The sequence below is a fragment of the Malurus melanocephalus genome, unplaced genomic scaffold (assembly GCF_030028575.1).
Source record: "Malurus melanocephalus ecotype Western Australia unplaced genomic scaffold, MMel_1.1 scaffold_969, whole genome shotgun sequence".
NCBI lineage: Eukaryota > Metazoa > Chordata > Aves > Passeriformes > Maluridae > Malurus > Malurus melanocephalus.
In genome coordinates, this window is record NW_026624201.1 from 5,329 (window position 1) to 13,964 (window position 8,636).

At 52.1% G+C, this 8,636-nt stretch overlaps 1 long non-coding RNA gene across 1 annotated transcript in view; it reads left to right on the forward strand.

Moving 5' to 3' along the window:
- The first annotated feature begins 6,242 nt into the window (after nt 1–6,242).
- LOC130585815 (uncharacterized) overlaps nt 6,243–8,636 on the forward strand; it is a 39,158-nt gene continuing 36,764 nt past the window's right edge. Inside the window, exon 1 of the long non-coding RNA XR_008966630.1 lies at nt 6,243–7,000. This is a non-coding gene — a long non-coding RNA (uncharacterized LOC130585815). The remainder of the gene's footprint in view (nt 7,001–8,636) is intronic.

Here is an 8,636-nt window from a genome sequence, read left to right on the forward strand (position 1 = left end):
CAACCAGCTGGACAGGGCTGTCCAGACCCAGTGTTGAAAGGGAAAGAATCTTTTCAAAGGGAACAAACATTTCCCTGGAACAACTAAATCCCTTTTGAAACATCSTCCTGTTGGGTTTCATATTTTGAAAACTCAAAACATTTTTCAATTCTCAAAACACCTTTTTTTTTCTCACTTTTCATCCAAAAATACACTTTCCCCAGGAACTGTTATTATTTTATCACAATATATTATCCCTCCTCGTCTGTACAGTATCAGTGATGTACTACGGAGTTCTATTAAAATCTCTATTTATACTTTCCTCACTTGGAGCCACAGCATTTTCACCGAGCAGCGGTGACTCCGGCAGATCTGCAAGATGTCACTGAGGTTCCTGCAGCCGAAAAAAAGGTTTGTTTAAGTCTCCAACAATTGTTTTGAGCTAATAATTGCCAGGTGGGAGAGCTGTGAGTCACCCAAGCTCTGGGATGCTGTGACCTGCAGAGGCACCTGGAGGAGGCAAAGGTTATTTAGGAAAGCAGCATTTTCCCTTGATGGATAAACACAATTTCTTTGTGCCARGCACCATGGGGCTGACAGGAGTGCCGAGTGTGACATGGAAAAGTGGTGGGTGTTGTCACTAAGCACATTACACTGACGGGAAAAACACAGGGCTCACAGACAGCCGAGAGGCTCACTGGGATAAAGGAGCTGCTGACAGCTCCTGCTCGCCCTGAGGAACCTCCACATCCACCCAGAGCTGAGGAGAACAGCCCTAAAATATGGCTATGGAGCAAGGCTGGACAACTGCCCCAAAGCCAGGCTTGGCTGCAGTAAGGAACAGCTTAAAGGGTTCTGTGGGGGAAAAAAATTAAGAAGAAAAGAAAGGGGAAAAAAAAAAGGAAAAAGATTGCTTTCTATAAATAAATGTGGGCAGGGAAAGTGCTGGGGAGGGAGAAGATCTAACAGACAAACTTGGCACRAGAACAAAAAGTAGGCACTAGCCATGAATAAATTCCGAGTGGAAAACTGAAGGAAGTTTCCATCCAGCCAAGGAACAAAAGGCTGGAACAGGSTGGCCCGAGGAGAGGAGAAGTGATTGGAGCGAAGCTGAAGGGCAGGAGAAAGGCAYGGGGAGAGCAAGGAGCTGCCCAGGGTGTCCTGTGGGTCCTGCACAGCACCCGGGGCTTCTGGGGAGTCTGCGGCACCACCCCGTCCCAGGGGAGATGGATTTTGGGGGAATGGGCTTCAGGGAGATGGATTTGGGGGAATGGATTTTGGAGAGATGGATTTCAGGGAGATGGATTTCGGGGAGATGGATTTTGGGGAGATGGATTTTGGGGAGATGGATTTCAGGAAGATGGATTTTGGGGAGAAGGATTTCAAGGAGAAGATGGATTTKGGGGAGATGGATTTGGGGGAAAGGATTTCAGGGAGAAGATGATTTTGGGGGAGATAGATTTCAGGGAGCCCATGAGGACCCATCCACCCCTCGGAATCCCCTCCCTCAGAGCCTGGTGGGACATTTCCCCCCTGGCATTTTCCCTCCTGCAGCTCCTGGCTCAGGAACACCTTGCCAAGGTCAGAGCCCTTGTGGTGCTGCCTTTGGGAGCTCATGGAACACCCTCAGTGGGAAAGGGGATGGCTCTGACAGCTCAGCTCCGGGCTTAGGTATCAAAAGGTTTGATCAAAAAGGGGCTTCTCAGAGAAATCCCTGTTCCTGCTTGCCAACAGCAGCCTTACCTAAAGCCTCTTTTTGTTCTCAYTTATCCCATGGCCTGGGGCTCCTCTCCTCATAAGATAACGGGGCAAGTGAAGAGGGATTTTTGAACTCTGAATTTTTTTTTATCACTGGAAAAAGCTCAGGACAAAATTAACAATAAAGTTACTTTGCAAGGATYTGAAACTTTTTTTGGAATATGAAATCAAAATAAAGCTGTCTGACATAAAATRAAACATTGATGGATTTTTCTGCTTTAAAATCTGAAATTAAGTTGAGAGGGAAGCATTTCAAATGAAAGCACATTTCCASTGGAAAAACTGAAAAACTAAAAACTGAAATTGAGATCTGCAAAATGAAATATTTTTGCCTATTTTTCTTAGCAATTCCCTCCCTTCTCTTCCAATCTAACAGACTTTTGCCTGACCATTGTCATTGTTTTCCAATAAACAGTTCTGCAGAAATGGCTTCCAGAGGGCAGGGATGGATGGGATATTGGGAAGGAATTCTTCCATGGGAGGGACTGGAATGGAATTCCCAGAGCAGCTGTGGCTGCCCCTGGATCCCTGGCAGTGCCCAAGGCCAGGCTGGACATTGGGGCTGGGAGTGACCTGGGACAGTGGGAGGTGTCCCTGCCATGGCAGGGGTGGCACTGGATGGGCTTTGTGGTCCCTCTCAACCCAACCCATTCTGGGATTCCCTGATTCAATGAAATCCTCTTCCCACAGTTTCAGCTTCAGGCTCCTCAGAGCTGTTCAGTGCAGCAGTGCTGAAGGAGCCCCTGGTGACAGAGGGTACCAGGGCTCCTGGTTTTCCCACTGCTACAACCCTCAGCTTCAGAGATTTCCTGACTCTTCTTYCCTTGTCCTGCCCTCAGCACTGAGATCATAAATGCAGTGGTAATTACTGTTGCTGCTTTGATTTATTTTTATGCAGCTGATTTATCTGATGTTTGCAGCAACAACAAACATGGAAACCTGGAAGACAAGAGATGTGATCTCAAGGAGCGAGTAGAGGGGAGTCTTGCAAGCTCCATTTCTTCTATTTCTTTTTCCTGTGGCTGTTCAGGATTCATCAGAAGAACAGAGATAGAACCAAAACCAGCCATTCAGAGTTTGGTTGGACAGGGAATAGCACAGGGGTCAGTMCTGGCACTAAAGATCCATCTTCTGTGTGCTCACAGATGGGGATGTTGTGGAATGACCTCTTAGAGAAACAACAGAACAAAACCAAACCTAAACCTGAACATGCTCACAGATCAGAAAGGAGAATAAGTTCCCTTCCAAAGGAGCCTGGAGGCAGCTGATTTGTGCAGTTTGAGRTGATAAGGAATTCACACCTGGTACCTGAAGGCTCTTTGTTGCATTTTGGCTTTGAGACTGAAAATGAAATTGAAAGTAAAAGATCTGGAATGAGAAATGCACAGTGCACTTCAAAACAAGCCCAAGGGAAATGTTTGGGGAAGAGTCAGCAAAGTCAGGCTTTTGTTCAGCCCCTCTACTAAGCCTCGTGCAGAGCCCAGGGTTAGAGCCCCTCAAAATCGTGCCCCGAGCTCACTGTGGGCCTGGAAAAATGTTCAGCTCTTCTGCAGGAGAAAAGCATCGCCTTGAAATGCACAGGGAGTCTTCAGCTCAATTTCCTGATCTAAATAGGGCARCGCAGAGTCACAGTGAATACAGAAAATGTTTTCTTATATGCAAATGTGAGCTCACATTATTTCATAGAAGGAACTATAATAGTTGGAAATTAGCAAATGTTTCCAGATCCTCGTTAAAGGCAAGGAAAAAAAAAAAAAAAAAAAAAAAAGCAGCTCATCTAATGTTCCCGGATAAAAATGACATTAATTGAAAGTTTGATTCTATTCCCTAATGAATTTTCCTGTTGCATTGTAATTAATAACTACTTACATCCAAAAGAACTCGATATCCCTTCAAATTAGGGCATTACTTATAAATATGATAATGTATTAAGAGCAGTTCTCAGAATGCCAGGCATTGCTCTGAGAACAGCTGTGAGGAATAGGAACAAACCCTGATCAAACCCTTCATGGGCTGAGGGACTGCTGGGATCCATTGCAGAGATTGAATCCATCCTTTCCCAGGATCCCAAATCCATCCTTTCCCAGGATCCCAAATCCATCCTCTCCTAGGAACCCAAATCGATCCTCTCCCAGGAATCCAAATCCATCCTCTCCCAGGATCCCAAATCCATCCTCTCCCAGGAACCCAAATCCATCGTCTCCCAGGAATCCTCCAGCCCAAGACCTTGTGGCACAGCCATTGGTGCCTCAAACACACTAGGTCCTCCAGCAAACCCCACAAGTTTGCTGAGATTTGGGATTTCCCCTGARATTTGGGATTTGTCCAACACCTGCCATGATTTATCATCTGAAGACCAGGCAGGATGGGTGGAGGARCTGTTCCTGGCCCTCTGGGATTTCCCTCCAGGTCACCTATGATGCATCCCAGAGAGAAGAGAATCACAGAATCGTGAAATCATCACAGGCCTGGATTGGGAGTGACCTCAAACCCCATCTCCTTCCAACTTTCCAATCCCTGCCATGGCAAGGACACCTCCCACTGTCCCAGGTCACTCCCAGCCCCAATGTCCAGCCTGGCCTTGGGCACTGCCAGGGATCCAGGGGCAGCCACAGCTGCTCTGGGCACCCTGTGCCAGGGCCTGCCCACCCTCCCAGGGAACAATTCCTKCCCAATATCCCATCCATCCCTGCCCTCTGGCACTGGGATCCATTCCCTGGGTCCTGTCCCTCCATCCCTTGTCCCCAGTCTCTCTCCATCTTTCCTGCAGCTCCTTCAGGTCCTGGAAGATCACAGTGAGGTCACCCCAAAGCTTCTCCTCTCCAGGCTGAACAATCCCAGCTGTCCCAGCCTTCCCTCCCAGCAGAGCTGCTCCATCCCTCTGCCCATCCTGGAGCCTCMTCTGGGCTCTGTGCAGCAGCTCCAGCTCCTCCCTGTGCTGRGCCCTGGAAATTCTTTGGCCATTCATGACCTCTAAACTTGCCCTGAAGGCTTCCATTAAAGCAYCACTTGGATGTGTGTGGCTCTCTCAAAAGGGCCTCAGGGATATTTTTCCCTTGTTCCTGGTAAAGAGGGAAGGCAGGGAAATGCAAACCTAGCGACGAATGAGCTGACATGTGCAGGCGCCTTCCTGCGCTGTGTCTGTGCCACTGTTCCTGCTAATGCCACACACACCCACAGGCAGGATGGTGCTGCAGCTCCCAGCCTCCTGTGCTGCAGGATCCAGGCCATTCCCATCYCAGCAAAGCTGATTATTTGGATAAACACATTTTCCTTCCAGCTCCTGGGTTCTTCACTCCATTTATTCCAGTAACTGATCTGAATGTGAATCAATAATCTCAACCACACCCCAGCCAAAATCTTCACCATAAAAAGCCATGGGTTTGCCTCCTTGACTTGAAATAATTCTGTGCATGCTGGGAAGAGAATTCTCATCATCCTGCCTGGCTGGGGAACCTGGAACCACCCACGTGTTGGGATTGTCACCCAATGGAGGTGACATTGTGCCTCATTGTACCCAGCACTGGCAGTGGAGGTTTGTGGGGAACTCGGAAGTCCAAGGGGGATAAAAGTGGAGAGAAGGGGTAGGGGAGTCATTCCATCAATGCTGTGATGCTTCCAGAGGGAAAACWGGCTCTGCTGCACAGGAGGAACCCCAGGAGCCAGCACTGGGGAAGGGACAACGTGAAGAGTTTGGATGGAGGAGACACCATAGAGACATGGAATCATGGAGTGGTTTGAGTTTAAGGGACCTTAAAGTTTGTCCCTTTCCACCCCCTGCCATGGGCAGGGACACCTCCCAYTGTCCCAGGGTGCTCTGAGCCCCAGTGTCCAGCCTGGCCCTGTCCTGGCAGTGTCAGTGCCCCAGGAAAGGACTGGAGTYAGTCCTTYRTGAACCYGGTTTWAGKTTAATGARTGTTTTGTRTTTTCTTGCTTTTTATTGTTGCCTWTTTTKGAATTGTGTTCTAGTTGAAAACAGCATTATGATCCCATTTTTCCTGCTGGCAGGTAAAAAAGGGTCACAGAACTGTGGGTTTTTAACTGGTTGCTCCCTTGATCCAGGGAATGAAAGTCTTTGCTGAAAGACCTCCCACTGGGAGCTTTGGTTTACATCTAAAACTCGTCCTGCCTATCAGCACTTCTGGATTAGCCTTTCTCTCCTTCCACTATCCAGAAACCTCCACAAATTTCCCTTCTTGGAAATGACATCAGCTTTGCTTCCCGTGATAGCTCAGAAACGCAGAAAAAGAGCTTTTCCCCGAGCAGCTTGGGCTGAAATCCCTTCTCCCKCCCCACCACACGCACTGTCACACTGGTGTATTTACAGATCAGGAATTCCCTGTGCAGGCTGCAGATCTCAGCACAGCAGGGTCCCGGGAGCAGCCCGGGACGGTCCCCCCGGAGCGCCGGCAGCCGGGGCACAGCTCATCCCGCTCGCCCAGGCTGCCGAGCCCGGCAGTGGGATATAAAAAGCTGGGGATGGATGTGTGCCAAGAGGTAGTAAACAAACTGGGAGCTCTGTTTTTCCTCTGGCTTTCACTCCCGAGCCTTGTCTGTCTGTGGAGGAGAGTGCCCGGCTGCGCTGGGCGGATATTTGGGATTCTAAACGCGGCGTTTTTGGGGGGAGAGACGAGGAGGGGCTGTCACTAACCCCGCTCTCCAGAGGGCCAGGTGAGCAGCGGGAGGCTGCCTGGGCTCCGGATTCAGGCCACAGACGGTGAATGACACCAGAACAAAGTTCAGGTCAGCCCTCAAAGCTCATTGCCATCCCRAAAGCATGAAAGCAGATGCACACGATGGATGAAAAGCCAAAGATATCGATCACTCCGTGCATCGCCGGCAGCCAGCTGTTGTGGCAGCAGGCAGCCGGGGCTGTGCTGCAGTCACACACGAGGGAACGAGCAGGGAGCACCGGAGCTGGCACCGCCTGGGTTCCGTTCCCGGGAGCTCCGTGCCTGCCCCAGCTCGGCCACGCCGCTCCGGGCGCGCTGCCGGTGCTCCCCTGTGCCCCGGCGCCGTGCCCGGCTGGCTGTCTGCTGTGTGTCTGCAACAACCTGCTGCTCTCTGCCGGGTGTCACAGTGTCCCCGCCGCTCCTCTGCCGGGCCTGACACTGTCCGTGCCGCCGGAACGCCGGGCCATTGCCGGGACATTGCCGGGACATTGCCGGGACATTGCCGGGACATTGCCGGGACATTGCCGGGGCATTGCCGGGGCATTGCCGGGGCGCGGGGCTCGGCTCGGCCCGGGCTGCACGCAGCAAAGGTAAGGCACGATTGCCGTGAATCCGGGCCGGCACTGAGGCGGGAGGAGGCGGGCTCGGTGCTGGAGGCCTCTGCAGGCGCGGGAGCCGCGGGAGGGGAGGGTGTGGTGCTGCCGTGGGAGGGGTGCAGGGATGCTGGAGGAGGGGGATGCCGGGCGATTCCTCCCCCACCGCCCTGCGCTGCCTCTGCCGCGGCTCCTCGGGCTGTGCACGCTGCATGCTCCCTCCCAGCCCCCCTGCTCCCCTCCAGACAGCTCTAAGCCCCTCGGGGATGCTTTCAAACCTCTGCCCCATCTGTCTGCCTGCATCAGGAGCCTATTCCCCYGCAGATGGAGAGCACGGGCCCCCAAACTGGGCTCAGCATCCCCTGGGAACCCACCCCGAGTCCCAGAGGCCACAGCAGGGCACAGCCACTCCGGGACCCACCAGGACAGGCACCCTTGGCCTAATGGTCACCCAAAGTACCCAACCTCCCCTCACCCTGTGCTGCAGCCCCACAGAGAAAGGGGAACACAGGGACAGAGCTCCTGGAGGCTGCTTTTCCCATGGGACCCCCTTCCCAAAGCCCTCTTTTGCTGGTTCATCTGGGAATTTGTACAGAGAAGAAAACGCAAAAGCAGCTCACAGCTTCTGCGGCAGCAGGGGTGCTCAGCCTTCCTTCAGAGGCACCAAAGTAGAGACAAAAATAACCCAAGACAAGGCAGAGGAGCTGTTTGYCCCTGCCTGAGGCCGGGCCAGGCCCCTGCCCCTGCCTGTCCTCAGAGCTGCTTTTTTAGGGCTTCAGCTCCTCCCTTGACCTTCCCTCTGCAGATGCAGRATCGTCCTCCAGGGCCGGTCCCTGTCCTTCTGATCTGCTTCCCTGCCTGCAGGGATGTTTTGTAGCTCGTTATCCGTGTCCTGCTGGCTCCGGAGCCCGGCTGGACCCTCCCCTTCTCCATGGCTGAGGAAGGGTTAAGCCTCTCCCTGGCTCTGGATCAGCCTYCTCCTGCTCTGTCTTGGTTTCCTATCATTTCTTCTCGGGGAAAATGTGTGCCCTGTGTGTGTGGGTCCTGAGGCCTCTGCCCAGCTGCTGCAGAAGGCAGGTTTGAATTCCATGGCCACACAATGCTCCATGAAAAGGACCCTTCGGTGCCCTCCCACTGCTTGGGGTCACCAGGGCTGGGAGATGTCTCTTCCATTTGTGCTGTGAGTTTGAAGGAGGAGAATAACAGGGGCTGCAGGGAGACAATGATGGGGCTGTGTCTGAGGAGCTGCTCTCCAGASCTGCAGCCTCTGTCTCTGGGCCGGGTTCCTACGTGATGTTGGATGAATCTTCACCCTGTCCTCACATGGTCACTTGTTTTCCCTTTTTCCAGCTTCTGGCACCTGCAGGTTCATTTGCAGAGTCTTGAGCCCTCACAGCTCGATTGCGTGAGGTTTTGCTTTCGCCCAGACTATTCCAGAGCCAGCAYGGGATGAATATTTTCCATGGAGGTGCTGATATTCCCCCTGAACCATGCAGGCTGTGAAACARCTCCCTCCCTGCCAGCCCAGGCACAGAGATGGATTGTCCCTGCTCTGCCACTTTGGGGATGGGGATCTTTTACTCTCTCTGTTCTGCAACCTTATTGTCCTCTGCTGTCACTAAATGATTATCCC